Raw genomic sequence first — 19,918 nt, 5'->3', positions numbered from 1 at the left:
AGAGTTTGGGTTTGAATGCAATGATCTAATTCCAAAACATGACTATCTAAAGCTTAGCATTAAAGCTAAGTTACCCCTTAAAGCTTAGCATTTTATAATATTTGTCTCATAATATTTTAAATACAATCAACAGAAAATACAGATAAATATCTTCTTTATTCCTCCCTCATCCCAGATATAAGTAAACACTCGCTTGAATATGGCATCTGCCATTCCCTTCGTAGTTTCTATCATTACCAATTATTTAAGTACCTATAAAATATGCTTTATATGAGGACTACTATATATTTTGCAATTTCTTTTTATTGACTTGTTTTCATGATTTATACATCACGACTCCTGTCTTTCTAATATATTCATTTTCACTGCTATATTTTTCCTGTAGTACCATAATTTATTTTTCTATTTTACTGCCAAATTTAAGTTGTGCCAATTGTTTTTATTGTTATCACAAGACAATGCTACAATAACTATTCTTCCACATCTCTCCTTACACATATTCAAGGAATTATTTTAGGATGCATGGGGAGAAATGAAATCGTTGGATCAAAGAGGATACATCATTTATTTAAAAGATGTTGTTAAATTGATTTACAAATGTTGATACCCATTTATGCTCTCATTAGCAGAGTCTGCATTATTTTTGCCAATATTGGGCATTGCCAGACTTTTTACTTTTTTATCAGGCTATTGGGTATAAGATGTAGAATTTTAATGTGTTTGCACAATTATTTATAAGGTTGAGCATCTTTTCCATGGGTTTATGGGCCACATGTGATTCTTTTCCTGTGAAATGCTTATTCACAACTTTTGGCAGTTATTCTCTTGGCATGTTTGTCCTTTCACCAGTTGAACTCGTGGAAATGCTTATATATTTTGCATATAAGTTCATAATAATTTATTTGTCTTGCAAATATCCTCTTGTGCCTTGCCCATTTATTCTCCTTAAGGTCTTTTAAAATTAATATATTTTTAAATTAATGCTTTGAAAATTATTGATTATTTTCTTTGTGATGTGACTTGGTTAAAAATATTTTACCCCAAGATGGATAAATACAGCTTTCTATAAGTTCTTCTAGTGATTAAAGTTTGACTTTTCATAATTTCACCTTTAAAACTTATTAAATTTTTTTACCTGAGTTGTGAATTTATTTTCTATAGATACAGTAATTTGGCTCACCACCATTTACTTCAGAGTCTATATAGTACCCCAATGGTAGGCACAGCTTTAAGTAGTTTATAAACTTCAGTAGTATAGACACTATAGACTTGGGGGGAAAAAGCTTTTGAAAGTTTATTTACATGTATTTTTTAATCAGCTTTATAAACTTTCAATCAGAATTAAACTGTTTTATTTTTATTTCAGCCCCTCTGATTTACAGTTGCTAAACTTAGAAAATAAAGATACAAGGTGTTCAGATAAATTTGAATTTGAGATAAACAATGAACACATTTTCACTCTAAACATGTCCTAAATATTGCAGGGGACATACTTATACTAAAAATATAAATGTTTACCTGAAATTCCAGTTTACCTGGGTGTTCTCTATTTTATCTAAAAATCCTATCTTATTGAAGCAATAGTGTAAAACCAAAAAAATTTTTAGTGTTTCTAAATGAAAAGAGTCAAATTAGAAGTTAATTATGGAAAATTCACAAAGGTAAAAATTTTTAAATAAATTTGAGTAGTCAAACTTCAAATGTATTTTATTGTGAACTTGTAGCATATGCTACTTAATTTTGCTCTATCCTTTTGAGGTATCTTGTATAAGTGCATTTCTCTGAATGTATAGTTTATTTTTGTTCTCCAAAATGTTGATCTTATATTTTAACTTAATTACATTTTTAAACAATTTGTGTTCTATTGTTGCTACACATTTGAAGCACAAAAGTATTCAATCAAAATCTTATCCAAATATATTAACTAAAGATTTACTCATGAATTACTAATTGCCAGATCTAGTAACAATTTGCATATTTTTCTGTGTTTAGGGAAGTGTTTGACATTTCTGGACAAACCTATGTTATACAAAATTTTTCTTTTGCTTTCTTTTGCTTCCTTCTTCTTTCCAGTAACTTCCACTTTCTCTCCCTTTAACCATTTAGTATTTGTATCCTTTCCATTCAGACCTCATTTCTGGTCTCAGGGATTCGGTACCTAAGCAATTTTTTTGGAAAATATATATTCCATTCTCTATAGTTGAGTTCATCACAGTTTTTTTAATGATTATTTATTTTTAAGAGAGAGAGAGGAGAGAGACAGAGTATGAGCAGGGGAGGGGCAGACAGAGAGAGAGACCCAGAATTCAAAGCAGGCTCCAGGCTATGGGCACAGAGCACCATGCAGGGCCGGAACCCATGGACCTTGAGATCATGACCTGAACCAAAGCAGGATGCTTAATCAACTGAGCCACCCAGGCACCCCAGATCATCACAGATTTATAGTATAAACTATACTTATATATACACTTAGAGCCGTACATGTATGGTTCAATTCAGTCCTTTCTCCCAGTTAGTGTAATCTTGACACACATATCTCTAACAGCCTTTTGAACATTCTCTCTTAGATTACACCTACTCAGCCTGTTATTAATGGAAGTGCTCACCTTCTCACCTCTTTTTATTTTATTTTTTTCTAGTTCCTGGATCTTGATGGAGGGTAACCAGTGCTCATAACTGCCCAAGTCAAATATATGAAAATTAAGACCTTTGCTTCTTTTTCATTCCTATCAAATTGGCTACAATTTCTTATCAATTCAACCTACTAATTATTTTTCCAGACTATCATTCCCTTTTTAGTAAATTTCCAATATTTCAATATGCATCCTTTTTTTTTTTTTTGAGAGAAAAAGAGAGTGCATATGCACACACACATGGGAAAGGGGCAGAGAGACAGGGAAAGAGAATCTTAAGCAGGCTTCACAACCGAAGGAGGGCTCAATGTCATGACCCTGAGATCATGACCTAAGCCAAAATCAAGAGTCTGATGCTTAATGGACTGAGCCACCCAGATGCCCCAATATTCATCCTTTTAAAACTGTATCATTTACTATGGTGATTCCAAGCACACTCCCCTGTTCCTAATCTTGCCTTTCAGAAATGAGTTCTTCTCTTTTTGTCAGACTGAATATTTTTAATAAAAATTTGATCATACATAAAATCCTTCAGTGAAACTCCCTGGTGTGTCACATAAAACCTTTCGTTGTTTGACCTATATTAACTTTTCCAAATACATTTTCCACTTTTCAAATGTATATTGTGTTCTAAGCCTAACAAAAATTTTAATAGTTTTTTTTTAATGTTTATTTATTTTGAGAGACAGAGAGACAGAGAGACAGAGAGTGAGCATGGTGGGCCAGGGGCAGAGAGAAAGGGGGACACAGAATCCTAAGCAGGCTCCAGACTCCATGCTGTTAGCACAGAGCTGGACGCAGGGCTCAGACTCACAGACTCATGGACTGTGAGATCATGACCTGAGCTGAAGTTGGACGCCTAATTGACTGAGCCACGTAGGTGCCCCTAAGCCTAACGAATTTTATGTGCAAGCATAAAAATATTCTGTGGTTGTACCTGCCATTGTTTAAATTCTTTGCTCTCCCTATCTACCAGGCCTGCTTCTGTTATAGAATTAGACTTCTTTGCCCCAATGAAATCTGACTTAGCCTGTGATCCCCTTTGAACACGATAAATATGCAGATGTGATATATGTCACTTTTGAGCAAAAGCTATAATAAAGCTAGACCTGAGGCTGCCATATGTCTTTTTCTTGTGCCACAAGTCTGTCCCATCCATCATAAATAAACTTTTGTTGTTATAAATTACTGAGATGAAGAGTCTAATCATTTAGCATAACAGCTCAATTTGATAAATTGTCCATGGTGTCACATGACTTTGCCTTAGAATGAACTGTCTGTTTTGCTTAGAGGTTATTTTTATGCTTGCTATTTAGCACTACTAATAATTGATATATCAAATAAGGTTTTATATCTTGTGATCTAATTTGGTGGCTGTTCCTGTCTTCTTATACCAAACTTCTAATATAATTATTTTAGGATGTACTATAATAGCTTATAGATTGAGGGTAACTTACCTATGTTCTCCTTTTAATTCCCTTCAGAGCAGGATCTTTCATGTCTGCACATCAGTAATTATTGTTGTATTTAGCACAAAGTATATACTCAATATGTATTTGTTGAAAGAAGAAGGATAGAACCTAGGAAAATAAAGATAGAATAAGTCTCACCTATGTTGATCCCTATTTAAGTTAAGAGAGATTGACTAGCTTTCCTAATGTTATAGAGAAGTAAGAGAGAGGCAGAAACTTAAACCTTAATCTATTTTCATATCTTGTGAATATTTCTCCATTCTGTAAGCTGTATATTTGGCTCAACACTCAAAAGAAATTAATCTCTACATACACCAAACTTCCTTCTGCTCTAACTATAATCACTGAGGAGCAAACTGGAACTTGGGGTTGATTTCCTTATTTGTTGGAATGTACAGATATGGAATAGCTCCTATGGTCATAAATAAATGAAAATAACTCTTGGTGATGAATTCAAACCTAGTATAGAATTACAGGTTTCCCCTGTTATTAAAAAGTAGACTTGGGGCACCTGGGTGGCTCAATCAGTTAAGCCTCCGACTTCAGCTCAGGTCATGATCTCACAGTTTGTGAGTTTGAGCCCTGCGTCGGGCTCTGTGCTGACAGCTCAGAACCTGGAGCCTACTTCGGATTCTGTGTCTCCCTCTCTCTCTGCCCTTCCCCCACTCATGCTCTGTCTCTCTCTGTCTCAGAAATAAATAAACATTAAAAATTTTTTAATAAAAATAAATAAACATTAAATTTTTTAAAGTAGACTTATTTTATGAAAACTTATGTTAGACAAAAATGGTGTTAAGCAAAGAACCAATTACTATTAATTTATATGGAAAAATTTTTTAGTGTTTCCAGATCCCAAAAATAACATCTCTTAGGCTTTCCTGTTGCCTTAGAAATCATCTTGCTAACGGATGCACAAAATAAATTGAGATAAAGCAAAATGCTCACAGACACAGTTCAAAGCTATGGCCCCTTGATGCGAGATGCTGAGTGTAGTTCCAAGGGAAGGGGGTTGTTGTGGCCATAATGGCTGCTCTTCAGATTTCTTTTGATTAATGAAAACAGGTACTAATGTAGGTCTTTTGTGAAAGCAAGTGATGGAACACAAAATTTTTAGAAGTGGGTGATACCTACAATTAATAGCAATGATATCAAGGAGTATTTTAGACTCATTGTTTTGTGAACATCATCTAATCTGAATCTACTGATGGGGGGCGCCTGGGTGGCGCAGTCGGTTAAGCGTCCGACTTCAGCCAGGTCACGATCTCGCGGTCCGTGAGTTCGAGCCCCTCGTCAGGCTCTGGGCTGATGGCTCGGAGCCTGGAGCATGTTTCCGATTCTGTGTCTCCCTCTCTCTCTGCCCCTCCCCCGTTCATGCTCTGTCTCTCTCTGTCCCAAAAATAAATAAAAAACGTTGAAAAAAAAATTAAAAAAAAAAAATGAATCTACTGATGGACAGCAAATAAAATACACTCAATGTGGTGCATTAAAATTTGTTTCCCAGCCCCTTTCCTATGCTTTTATGTCAATAGCAGTCAGCATGCCTAATCTTATTTGAATGATTCTATTGCATATGTCAAATTCAGTCCCAAAGCCATGACATTTTTCATTTTAAGCAAATGAGATAAATTTCCTGACTTTTTTATTCTCACCAACATCACCTTAGGTCAAGGCTTTGTCTAAAAAGTTGTTTCTCTGCTTCTAAGTTATCCATCTCTTCAACAAATCGATGTTCTGCAAATATAAGTGTCCCCCAAACTTTTATCATTTGCTACAACTTACTGAACACAAATACACAAATTTTTATGCACTACGTATAGATAAAATTTACTATCATTCTTGAGGACAATTAGAGATTGGATCAACCTGGTATACTTGCCACATGGTTCAGGATCCCATCTCCATCCCAAATAATGAGAAGTTGAAGGAATTATATACTCATAAAATATACAATACACTAATAAAATTAAAAAAATTATTTTCAATGTTTTTGAGTATAGTTGACACACAATGTTACATTAGTTTCAGGTGTACAATATAGTGACTCAACCATCTAAATCCCAGTTCTAGGCAACCACTTATATTTCTGGGATTTTGCCTACTATTTCAAATAAATGGAAACATAATTTATGGCTCTTGATGCCTGGGTTCTTTCAGAGACCATAATGTCTTCAAGACTTATTCATATTATAACATATATCCATACTTCAATATGGTTATTGATGATTGACATTCTAGTATATGGGTATAATATTTTTTTTAGGTTTATTTATTTGGAGAGAGAGAGACAACACATTATGTGCGAGTGAGCAGGGGAGGGGCAGAGAGAGAGAGGGAGGAAGAAAGAATCCCAAGAAGTCTCCACACTATCAATGGAGCTCGAACACAGGACTCAAACCCACAAACCATGAGATCACGACCTGAACCCAAATCAAGAGTCCTACACTTGCTGACTGAGCCACACAGGAGCCCTGAGGGTATATCATACATTTACTCCACTTATTAGCTGATGGAGATTTAAGTTGTTTACATTTTTTTGTCTAAGATGAATTATGCTGCTATTAACATTCAGGTAAAGGTTCTTGGGTGCACGTGTTGTTTTGTTTTGTTTTGTTTTTTGCATATATACCTAGGAGTGGAAATACTGGGTTATATGACAACTGTACATGTATCCTTATGAAGAATTTTCGAGATTTACTTTTTTTTTTTAACAATAGCCTAACCATTTTACATTCACTAGCAGTGCGTTAGGGTTCTGATTTGTCCACATCATGGTTAACACTTGTTATTACCTGCCTTTTTATTATAGCCACCCAAGCAGGTGGGAATTGGTTATCTCACTAAACTTTCCATCTGCATTTCTTGGTGGCTAAGGATTTTGTACATCTCTTCACATGCTTATTGGTCATGTTATTATTTTCCTTAAAAAAATGTCCAGAACTATTTTACATTTTTAAATTGTATTATTTGTCTTTTTATTATAGAAGTATAATAATTATATTTACATATTCTCAATATAAGTAATTTATCAGACATGTTGTTTACAATATTTTCTCCAATTCTGTGGGGTTTTTTTGGGGGTTTTTTTTGTGTTTTTTTTTTACTTTTTGAGTGTTCATTGAAGCATAAAATTTGTTTTTTTTTTAAATTCTAAAAATCCTAAAGATTTTTTTAACCTTAAAAATTGCTTCCTTTTCTTCGTTTTTGTAGCTTTTGCTTTGGGCGTCACATTCAAGTAATTGTCGGCTATTCGAAATAAAAATAAATTATGACTGCTTTTTCTTTGAAAAGTTTCATAGTTTCAGTTCTCATATTTAAGTCTGTCATCCACTTTTAATTAATATTTGTAGATGGTATGAAGTAGGGGTTAAACTTTACATTTTTATATGTGGACATTCTGTTATCACAGCACCATTTGTTGAAAAGACTGTTTATTTCCCATGAAATGATTTTGACAACCTTTTTGAAAATCAGTTGACCATAGACACATTGTTTTATTTCTGGCCTCCTATTCTACTCCATTGATTTAAATTGTCCATTCTTATGCCATTATTTCATTGTCTTAATTACTGTTGATTTTTAAGTCAGTTTTGAAACAGAAAAATGTTAGTTCTCCAACTTTGTTCTCCTTTTTCAAGATTATTTTGGCTATTCTGGGTCACTTGCTATTTCAAATAAATTTTAGTATCAGCTTTTCACTTTCTACAAAGAAATTAGCTCCGGATTCTAATAGGGATTGCTCTAAATCTGTAGATAAATTGGGGGAGTGTTGACACTTTACCAATATTAAGTCTTTTAATCCATGACCATATAATGTCTTTCCATTGTTTAGGTCTAAAGAAGACCTAAATAGCTTTTATACTTCTGTTATTAAATGTATTCCTCAGTAGTTTATTAATTTTTTTGATGCTACTGTAAATGAAATGGTTTTCTTAAGCTCATTTTTAGTTTTTTCATTGCAGTGAATTCAAATGTATTTTTGTATATGATTGTGTATTCTGAAATCTTTCTAAATGAATATATTAGTTCTAAGTGTTTCTTAGAGAATTTATTAGGATCATTAGGATTCATTAGGATTTTCCATATATATGTGTATATATATGAGATCATGCATCTGTGGAAAGAGATAGTTCTATTTCTTCCTTTTAAATCTACATAAATTTTATTTAACTTTATTGCTGAATTTCCTGGCTAATGACTAATTCAGAAATGAGTATTTGAATCAATACGTAAAAATAAAACATGATGATTATTGCTAATAACCACTAGGAAATGTTTCTTTTCTTTTAACAAAAACTTTTATCACAAAACTATATTACTTGATACAAAGTACAGGCATGAATTTGGAACTACAGCAACCATTTCAATAAGAGAATGACTTTGTAGCAAACATATGGAAGAGAACTGAAACAAGAAAGTTCCAGGGATATAATCACGTCAAAATCAAGGCTCATCCTTTCTCCTGTGATACCCTAATTGGAGACAATATGTTTTCATATTATTTAAGTAATTTCAGTTAGAAAGTCCTAAGTACTGTCTCTTACTGATTCTTTCCAAATACGAAATTAGTTGTTTCTTGCTAACTTTTACTAAACTACACCCATGTGCTTTTCTGTACCCTGGAGGTGTCTGGCAGTTTAAACGGGTACAGGGATACCACCAAACCACACTAGTGCTCAAAGTGGCTATTTTTAATACCTTAAAGTGCTGCCTCTCTTTGTCTTGTGGCCCATTTTGAACAGCTCTAGTGGAGCCAGGAATAAAGTACAAAATGACAATAACTTTCAAAGTCAGACTTAAATCCCATTTCCTTGTTCAACATTTTAATTCAAAGTGACTTCTTTTTCCTGTCAATTACAACACTTTCACTAAAAGTGTACTGTGTTGTTATATGTTATTTTCCTTTTCTTACATGTCTCTGACTTTCTAAACACCCATCTATTATATTTTCTTATATCGCCAAAACACAAATTCACAATGAACAATAATACCTTATTGTATTAATGAATACTATTTTTACTGCTAAAATTGTAGAGTTGATTATGTAAAATGAATTGGGTAAAACTTTACTGCCAAAGCAATTGTCAAGTGAACACAAAAGGGGCAATTATGTTCTTGGTAGGCAACATAAGTGAGACTCAAGTATTATTGCAACAGTTTGTAAGCACAATACCACAATGACATCCATGGCTAGGAGAAGATCAACAGATGCATCAACAGTATGAATAGATTGATGTCTTTAAATAAAACCAGTGCATGCAAGGAAGTTAAACAATAGAATGCCATTAGACTATGTAGGCAGCTGTCAATGAAAACGCTGTGGAAGAAATTATTAGTTAGATATCCATCGCTTTACCAACACATGTACGCACGTAAGCAAAATCCACTAATTCAAGGCAGATTATACAAAATTTTCAATAACATTATGGTTTAGTGCTAGAACAATAAAATTCTACTTGATTGGATTTATACATATTTAACAGTGAAAGTTATCTGAATTCTACAGCTATTTCACTATGTGATTTTCTCTGAACACAGAAATTAGCAACTCCTTTTCTATTCCCCTTTCTATTCTATTTCTGTTAAATTTGTACATTTTGCTTTTCAAAAGATTTGAGGTGAACAAAATAATAATGAACTTATCTCTCAAGAATGGTTAGATAATAGTCCTCACCATAAAGATTAATTAGAGGAAGCTGGGCAAATTTGAATCTAGATAATTCAGTGACTTGGCAATGGCAACATTCTCTTAATATTCATTCATCGATACTTCCAATGAGGTTGACAAATCCTCAGAGACAGGACCCTCCCACCTTCTCCACTTTGTCCTTTACAGGTCTCATATCATTAATGGAAAAAAATATGGTTTCATTACACTCTATCAAGAATAATTTCTTTAAAAATTAGAGAATCCTGATATCCTATTAAACTATGACTAAATAATACAACATGAATTGTGCATAGTATACTGCTCTATCAGCACTTTAGATTAATCATCATTGTTTACTGATTGATTTATAAGACATGTACATGAGATTATTCTATAATGGGGAAGAGAATAACACATAGAAATATAGTATATACTATTGACATTTAATTGTTCCTAGAATGATTTAATAGGATAATATGTATACCACATGATAGAAAAGTTTCAAATCTTTATTGAGGGATATAAAAATAAATAATAAAAGATGAATATTTTCATTTCCTTGAATAAGAATTCTCTATGTTGAAGGGCCCCTGGTTGGCTCAGTCTGTTAAACATCAGGCTCTTAATATTGGCTCAGGTCATGATCTCAATATTGTGAGATTGAGCCCTGCATTGGGCTCTCACTCCTTGTTCTGGGTGTGGAGACTGCTTGTGATTCTCTCTCTCCCTCTCTCTCTCTCTCTCTGCCCTTCACAAGCTCTCCCTCTATCAAAATAAATAAATAAACTTTTTTTTTTTAAAAGAATCCTCTATGTTGAAAACTGGTCATTCTTTCCAACTTAAAATACATTGATGCAGTTCAATCAAACTCAATTTGTGAAATATAACAAAATAATGATGAAGTATCTGAATAAATAAAATAAAATAGTTTGCAAAGTCACATTAACTAAATTAGACATTATGGGTACATATTAAGTTATCTAATAATTAATCTAGTACAGTCAGTATAAATTGATGGTCAGATCAGAAGAATTGAATATAGTGTTTGTTTTTTTTTTTTTGAGAAAGAGAGAGAGAGAGAGAGAACATGCACAAACACATGGGGAGGTGCCAAGGGGGGGAGGAGAGAGAATCTTAAGCAGTCTCCATACTCAGTTGCTCAGTGCAGAGCCCACCATAGGGGTTGATCCCACAACACTGGGATCATGACCTGGGCCAAAATCAAGATTCTGACTCTTACTCTTAAAAACAGAACAAACCGGGGGTTGATGGGGGGTGGGAGGGAGGGGAGGGTGGGTGATGGGTATTGAGGAAGGCACCTTTTGAGATGAGCACTGGGTGTTGTATGGAAACCAATTTGACAATAAATTTCATATATTGAAAAAAAAAAAGATTCTGACTCTTAACCGACTGAGCCACTCAAAACATCAAGGTACCCCTTGAATGTAGCTTTAAAACAGATCCAAGTACTTATAAAATTTGTGCATGATACATATGGTATTTCAAATACGTGGACAGAAGTTTTTTTTTCCACAATAAATCATAGGATATAAATTAACAATACAGAAAGAGGGAAGGATCAGACATTGTCCCTTGCTTCCTGCTCCCAGTTGTTCTAAAACTAAAGTTCTGGACCCTGAAAGATCGGCACATGATCAGGGCCAGACTCTTGCTCTGCTACTGCCTAACCTCTCTGGAAAAAAGAAAAAAACTTTCTCCTTTTTTTTCTTTTTCTTTTCTTTTTTTTTTTTTTTCTGTTTTATTTTTTGGTATTCTGAATATTCCCCTTGCTCTTTTGCCAGCTAAGCTATAAGCTAATTTTTATCAGAAGATGGTTTTCAGGCTATATAATCCCCTAAATGACAAAATCCAGACAATATCATACACATTTACTTCATATCAAGAGGTCATAAAATAAAAAAGATACGCAGAGAGGTGTTTTGTTTGTTTGTTTTCCAACTGCTACCTATGTCTTTGTTTAAAATGGCGATAGAAGAGGATGAAAACTAACATAAGACTCAGCTCTGACTTTCAACATTTATTGAAAATGCATAAGTTACGTCATTGAGGCTGACTTGCAAGAATGAAAAAGGAAAAAAAGACAATGTAGCTTGGGGCTTCAAGTAATTTATGGTTTGAAAATAGTGATAGAGCGGTGCCTGGTTGGCTCAGTCGGTTAGGCATCCGACTTCGGCTCAGGTCATGATGTCTCAGTCTGTGAGTTCAAGCCCCGCGTCGGGCTCTGTGCTGACAGCTCAGAGCCTGGAGTCTGTTTCAGATTCTGTGTCTCCCTCTCTCTCTGACACTCCCCTATTCATGCTCTGTCTGTCTCTGTCTCAAAAATAAATAAACGTTAAAAAAAGAAAAAAAAAAAAAAAGAAAATAGTGATAGAGTAAACACCCATATTTAGTTTGTCTTCCTTATTCTAAACAATATGTTTTACCTCACATTTACTATTTCTTTTAAAACAACTTAAAATATAACTAATCTTTTGGCTTTTCTTCAATCTCATGTAAATCTTACATTATATTTTGCAAAACTAAAGACAAAATAAATAATTTAGCATACAGTTCTTAATTTATTTTCTGCTAAATATACTGATAAAGGTAATTATTTTATTTACTTATGTTATTAATAACATTTGATAATTTAAGTAAAGATACTGAACAGTAGATATTTGCAACTAGTCTTTTTTTTTAATTTTTTAATGTTTATTTATTATTTTTGAGAGAGAGGAAGAGCATGAGCAGAGGAGGAGCAGAGAGAAGGAGACACAGGCTTCAAGATCTGGGCTATCAGCACAGAGTCAGACTCTGGCCTGAACTCACAAGCCCTGAGAACCTGAGCCAAAGTCAGACACCCAACAGACTGAGTCACCCAGACACCCCATATTTTCAAGTAATCTTTAAGTATTGAAATAATTTTATCATAGAAAGTATGATACATCAGACATTAAAATTAAGTATCAGACATTAAAATACCACCAATATCAATATACATATCTCTATATTTATATTTATACATGAAAAAAATGTGCTTTTATTTCTAGTTAAGCAACTTAAGATGAGACTTCTGGAATGTTTCTTTAATGTTTTTGGCATATTATTATATATTAAATAAAAATGCTATTTGAATTGTAAAAAAAAAAATCTAAGCCAGTTAAACTCACTATAAACAAAGCAAATGTGAGGACTAGCTAGCTCTTCACCCTTGGAGAAAGATGTATCTGCTCACCTGACCATGGAACTTAGTTTTATAATTTGATAATAAATTTTAGCATAAGGAATAAGGTCAATGGTACTGTAATAGTGTTGTATGAAACTAATATAACATTGTGTGTCAACTATATTTTAATGAACAGAACAACTTAAAAAATTTAAAGACAAAAATAAATTAATAAAATCCTAAAGACATCAATAAATTTTAAAAAATCACACACACGCACACTCATACACACACACATACATGCTTAGAATGATTGTCATTAAAAAGAAATATAAACTGTATAATATTAGTTCTATAAATAGTTCTTAAATGAAATCTAGTAGCATATTAGATTTTAATATTTGGAGTTGAATGCTATCTAAGTATGACTTTGCACAAAACACATACAAACACTCACACATTCACATACACACAATGGGATATTAATGCCTGTATCACAAGGAGCTATGAGTAAATGCACGTAAAATACCTAGCATAATATTTTTCACATTGCATGACCTTAATTAATAATATTTTCCCTGCCTTTAAAAAAATTTAAAAAAGAAAAAAAACCCTGAAATTCACCTTAGATGTCTTTTATAATACAAACTTCTGTATGAAGTAAAAAAAAAAAAAAGAAAAAAGATTTATTTTGCCTTCTCTGATATTTATTTGGTTTTTATATAAAACATATTTTCTGCTTTCTTCCTTTACTTGATTCCCTCCATTTGCAACCTATACAAACACATAAACACATATAAAGCATATCATTTCCAGAAAATGGGAAAAGTATATTGACATGCTTAAATCTAAAATATTCTATAGTTGATTTAAAAACTACAGCCCAAGGACACCTAGGTGGCTGAGCCAGTTGGGTTCCCTGACTGCCACTCAGGTCATAATCAAGCAGTTTATGAGTTCAAGCCCCATATCGGGGTCCCTGCTGTCAGCCTGTGAGCACAGAGCCAGCTTCAGATCCTCTGTCCTCCTCTCTCTGCACCTCCTCTGCTTGCACTTTCCCCCCAAAAAAATAAATATCTAAAAAAATAAAATAAAATGAAATAAATGCTACAGCCCAGAAATAGTAATTTTGTAAATTCCACCTCTTTCAGAATGGTACGTTTCCAACAATTATTACACTTGCATTTCTTCTAATGTTTTAGGTGCCATTGAGTTGATTATGTTTTGTCAAACTTAAAATTTCAGTTTATAGCATTATCAATTAGTATTTTTGTATTTTGAAATATGAAATATAAAAATAGATCATATTAATAGATAAAAGTTTTATCCCCCTTTTTTAAGTTTATTTATTTATTTTGAGAGAGAGAGAGGGAAAGAGAATTCCAAGCAGGCTCCACACATTCAGTGCCAGATGATAAGGGTTTCAATCTCACTAACTAGGAGATCATGACCTGAGCCGAGATCAAGAGTCTGACGCTCGACCAGATAATTGAGCCACCCTGGTGCCCCAGATAAAGCAGTTTTTCAGAAAGACATATGAAGATTAAAATATTGGATTGTTTTTATTTATAACCTGTATAAATTTTGATCATATATATTACATAATATTAAAATCATCAAAAATTAATATGCTAGCCAGTTAATACATACATGCTGTTTCTAAAATGATAGGGATATATAAAATAGAATTTTAAAAAGTTAATTAAATAGAAACGCTGTGAAGTAATTTTAAAGTAAATAAACATGGCTAAGCAGTTTGGAATGAAAAACATCTTAAAATACTGGGTTTTATGGGTATATGGGACATGCTATTTTTGTTTTATGAGAAAAATACATCCAATTTGCTTTCCTTTTAGTGCCCTCTTATGGACTTCTAAGTATCCTGATTCAGGCCTATATGTCTTTATATTTCATAGATGATTTGATACACTAAGCATTTTCAAATGACAGATACAGAACATTTTTTGTACACTAACCTACGCTTATTTAGCTCTATATGTCATAATTATTGGCTGTGATATTGTGATTTATGAGAAACATATATTTGGTCTTCCTTCACAGTTCCTGGTTCACAGCTCTTCCAAACCCTGTGAATTTCCAATTGTTGAGAGTGTTAAAGGTGTCTTTTATTATGTTAATGAGGTGGTTTTTAGATAGTGCCTAAAGATGGCGGCTGGTCACTACCTTGTGATTAGAGAGTTAGAACTTTCAGACCTACCCCCAGAACTCCAGGGAGGGGAGAGGGGCTGGAGATTGACTCAATTGCCAAAGACCAATGATTCAACCAATCATGACTATGTAATAAAGCCTCTATAAAACAACAAAAGAACTGAGTTTGGAGAAGTTCTGGGTTGGTGAACACATGGAGATGTACGGAGAGAAGGCATACCAGGAGAGGGCATGGAAGGTCCTCGTTCTTTCCACAAACCTTGCCCGGTGCATCTCTTTCATCTAGTTGTTCCTGAGTTGCATTCTTCTATAATAAACCAGTAATCCCAGTAAGTAAGATTTTCTCTGCGTTCTCAAAACCACTCTAACAAATTAGCCAAACTCAAGAAGGAGGTCATAGGAACCACTGACTCACAGTTATTCAGTCAGAAGCATAGGTAAACCAGGGCTTGTGTCTAGTGTCTAAAGTTGGGGGGGTGGGTGTGCAGTAGAAATGAGCCCTCAACCTATGGAATCTGTATGCTATCTCCAGGTACATAGTGTCAGAATTGAGTTGAATTGTCAGACCCGCAAGTGATGTTCTGAGAATTTTTTTCAAGGTATGGGAAATCCCCCTCTTATGTTGGCAATCGAGTCTCAGAACACCATTTACTGATTAATTTGCATTTTTTGAGTATTATATTACCTTTTGAATTGTAATTTAGAAATACATCAATTTAGAATTCATAATATAAACTAAAGTAAGGAAAATACAAGTTACAATGCCCTGATAGTGATAAAATAAAGCAATATAACATCATTTCCAATAGATTTTTAAAGGAAAGTGGAATTGCTCACATAATGTAATGGTTCATGGCTGTCTGTACAGTATGAAACTCTCTGTGGTACTAAAATATTCCATCTCCTTTCAGGCACTTGCTATAAATGTGCATGACAACTGCTTTCATGCAGGTGAACAATGGAATAACATTTTAATCCTCACTCTAAAAGAAGTATTGGTCACAGAGAAAAGTGACTTCAATTATTTTCTAAAAAATAAAAGATGAAGGAAATTGTACTGCTTATAGAATGGTCATTTCCTACACAGTGACATTTCATTCAACATACATCATTCTAAAAAATAAAATAAAGTAAAATAAACTGACAAGCTCTTATGCTCCACATATCCTCAGAGTCCTTTCAATTCCAAAAGGAAGACTTCTGCTATTGATTTTTTTTGGTAGAAGAATAGTTCCATATCCTTCAGAGCTTAGTCATTATGGATGACAATATGATATGAGGAATGACAACAAGATGCCTTATTTTCAGTGTATTTTTCTATTTCAAATGAAAGTCTTTCAGAATCATTGCTAGTACAATATAGTACCTGGGGAAAGTAAAATAACAAATTCAAAAATAACCAATATGTTCCTAAGTCCAAAGTATATTATTTCTTCTTATTCTCTCAAAAAACATGTGAAATAGAAAGGCAAACATTGCTAAATGTGAAGATCACATTTCAGAACGACAATCACACAGCAGCATTAGCTTTTGTTATAACTGTATTTTTCCCTTTTTTTGCACTATGCCACATAATTATTCTGTATCTCTTTCCTCCTACCTGAGGTTAAGCTATTAATAAAGTGGAGTATTTATAGATGATCTCATCTGTAAATGGCTTTTGCTTTTATATAAAATTGGCATTAGGTATTAGAAGATAATAGAAAACATATATATTGGTCTCTGCTCCAATTCCTGGCATAGAGCTCCTAAAACTCTTAAAATCTCTTAAGGAAAGCACTAGGAGCATCTTTTGTTCTAATATTTGGCCTTTGTAGTCCCTGACAGAGTTCCTAAATCCCTTGGAATTTCCTGGGTGAAGGCTGTGCCTTTTGTTCTAATGAGGTGACTCATGGTGGGCTCCTGTATGGGGGCTGGCCACCAAAACAAACAGACAAACAAACAAACAAACAAACCATAAATAGAGGCTTGGAATTTTCAGCCTCATCCCCATTCCCCAGAGAGGGGAAAGGAGCTGAAAATAAATTTAATGACAAACCATTCTTACATAACCAAGTTTTTATAAAAATCGCAAAACTATGAGATTCTGAGAGCTTCCAGGAGGATGACACACTCCAAATCCACAAGGACAGAAGCACCTACACTCAGTATTTCCCCAGAATTCCCCTATGTATCTCTTTATCTAACTATTCATCTGTACCCTTTATCCTATCTTTTATTATATAAGAAACTGGTAAACATAAGTATTTCCCAGAATTCTGTGAGTTGTTCTAGCAAATAAATGAATCCGGTGGGGAGAGAAGTGAAAATCATGGAAACCTCAGATTTGTTGTCAAGTTGGACAAAAGTTGTGGATAATCTGGGGACTTAGTACATGAGATAAACATTTGAATTGCTGGGGTGGGAGGGACGGGGGTGTGGCAGTTCTTGCAGGACTGAGTTCTTAACCTGCAAGATCTAACATTATCTCCAGGTGGATTGTGTCAGAATTGAGTAAAATTATGGGACATAGCTAGTGTCACACAGAATTGCTTGGTGTGGGAAAAACCACCACATGTCTGGTGTCAGAGGTGTTGTGGGTGTGGTAGTAATATAAGAGTAGAGGAGACACAAATAGAACTTGGATTTTCTTACAGATATAGCCAAGGAACACTACATAGTTCAATACAATAATTAAATAATTACTAAAATTCAAAACCTGTATTAAAGGAAAAAAGTCGTATCTCCTGTATCTCTCTAAATCTCACCTTCTCAAATCCGTCTTTTATTGTGTTATTCAAGTTTAGCCATCTCTAGGGTTACATATTATTTTCATTTCCTTTATGTCAGGTTAGACGACGTTCATAGAATTATGGAAATAACCTGGGCCTTGGTTATAGCAGGTTTCTTTGTTACTTACCCATTTTATTTCTCAATCAAGACTAAGCTTTTTTGACATCAGACTCAGTTTCAGTTGTTATTTATGTTTCCCAGAGTGCATATCTCTAATCGTACATAATTGTTGACAGGAAGAATATACAAATAAATAAAAAACAGATGAGATAGGTAGAAAGATAGAATGAAAGAAAATTTGTTAATACCAATTTTGAAGCCATAAATTTTATGAAAAGGAGGCATGTGGGATTCTCCTTGGAGTGAGGTAATCTATGAATATAATATGCTAGTCAAGAGTCTCTAATAAGATCCCTGTAACTATCAATAGATATGAATAAAGGCAAGAAGTAGAACTTATTAATTATTTAGTCCCCAGTGTGTATCACGGTATATTATGGGCACATAAATGAGGTATCTTTTATATTTACCTAAAAGAAAAATGACACTATAGCTTAATCATAAATTTCCTTAATCCCACTGTTTTTAAAGAAAAATCCCATTCAGCTTCATATTACCACATACTATCCATATAAAAGTTATAAGAAAATAATACAATATATGCAATATTTTAGATATGTGGGATAGAAAAAATATTAGAGAAATGCCAATTATCATGAATAAAACATTAATTAAAGATTTTCCAAGATTTGAATTCAGGCTACTAATAGTTAAGAGGAAAAAATCCATCACCAAAAATATTAGTATTGAATTCACATTCATATTTATAAGGTTATTTTCACATACTTAATTGATTATAAATCCTAAAACATCCTAGCATCATCACCACTGATATAGAAATAAGGGAATTGATATTCAAAGAGTATGTTTCAAATGGTCAGGATGGAGACCACGTACTACAAACAATTAATTATATAATTTTTTTTCTTTACGTACTGATAATTAAGACTGTAGTAAGTGATAGACTGTGCTGACTTAATTGACTTCTTCTGATGTGGATTATACATATCTGTATTTTTAATAACAAAAAATTGAATGTTTAGTCATTTATATATTTCTCATTTTATGACCTCCCATCCCTATCAACCACCTTTTAACATTTGAGATGATCATATCACTTAGAAATATAATAATTATTTTTGAGAAGCAATAGTATTAATGCTAGGGAAAATGGATCAAACAGAAATTTAAAACCAATACATATGAGATAATCAAATTGTTAATATTTTTAAAGTAGGTTAAATTTATATTTATTTCCTAGAAGAGACAAATTATCAGTTGTTAATTTGCAGCCTTCAATATTTTGTAAACAATAAAATATCTAACAATTAACCAAATCAACTTAACATTTTACTAAATTTTAAATATGAGTATTAATATGAGCTAAAACATTTATTTTCATAGGAAATGTACTTAAAACAATACATTACTTTACAGCTCTCAGAGAGCCTGGTTTGACCCTACAAATTGGCCATGGTGTGGAAGTAAAAGAATACTATGCAAATTAACAGGACAGAATCCGGTGGGAGTAATAGATTATAAAAAGAAAATAATTAAGAAAGTTGGTTTTCAAGAATGATGACATTTAGAGTCCCTAAGTATGCGTATATGTCATTTGAGGCATTTATTAAAATCTAAAGTATTAATTTTAAAAGCTTACACCTGTAAGTGGAATTGCACTGACAAATAAGCCATGCCTTTCACTAATGAGGAGATCACTTTGTCAAAAGTTCAAGAAAAAAAAACAGAAATAAAACTAATGAATCATTAAAATAATAATTAGCCAAAAGTTTATTATGCACACACCAAAAAGAAAGTTTGCAAACCCAGAAGACACAGACCAAAACATTGAATGAAGCTCAGAGATATAGTGTTATAAGGCAGTTTATATGGTGTGAAGATAGTGATTTTATTTTTCACAGTTGTTAGTTACAATATTAGAATATTCTTAAATAAAGGGATTAGGTTAGTGGTTGCTTTATAGCAGTTTTGGGGAACA

This window comes from Panthera uncia (genome assembly GCF_023721935.1).
Source record: "Panthera uncia isolate 11264 chromosome B3 unlocalized genomic scaffold, Puncia_PCG_1.0 HiC_scaffold_1, whole genome shotgun sequence".
In the NCBI taxonomy this organism is placed as follows: domain Eukaryota; kingdom Metazoa; phylum Chordata; class Mammalia; order Carnivora; family Felidae; genus Panthera; species Panthera uncia.
This window is presented reverse-complemented; position numbering follows the sequence as displayed.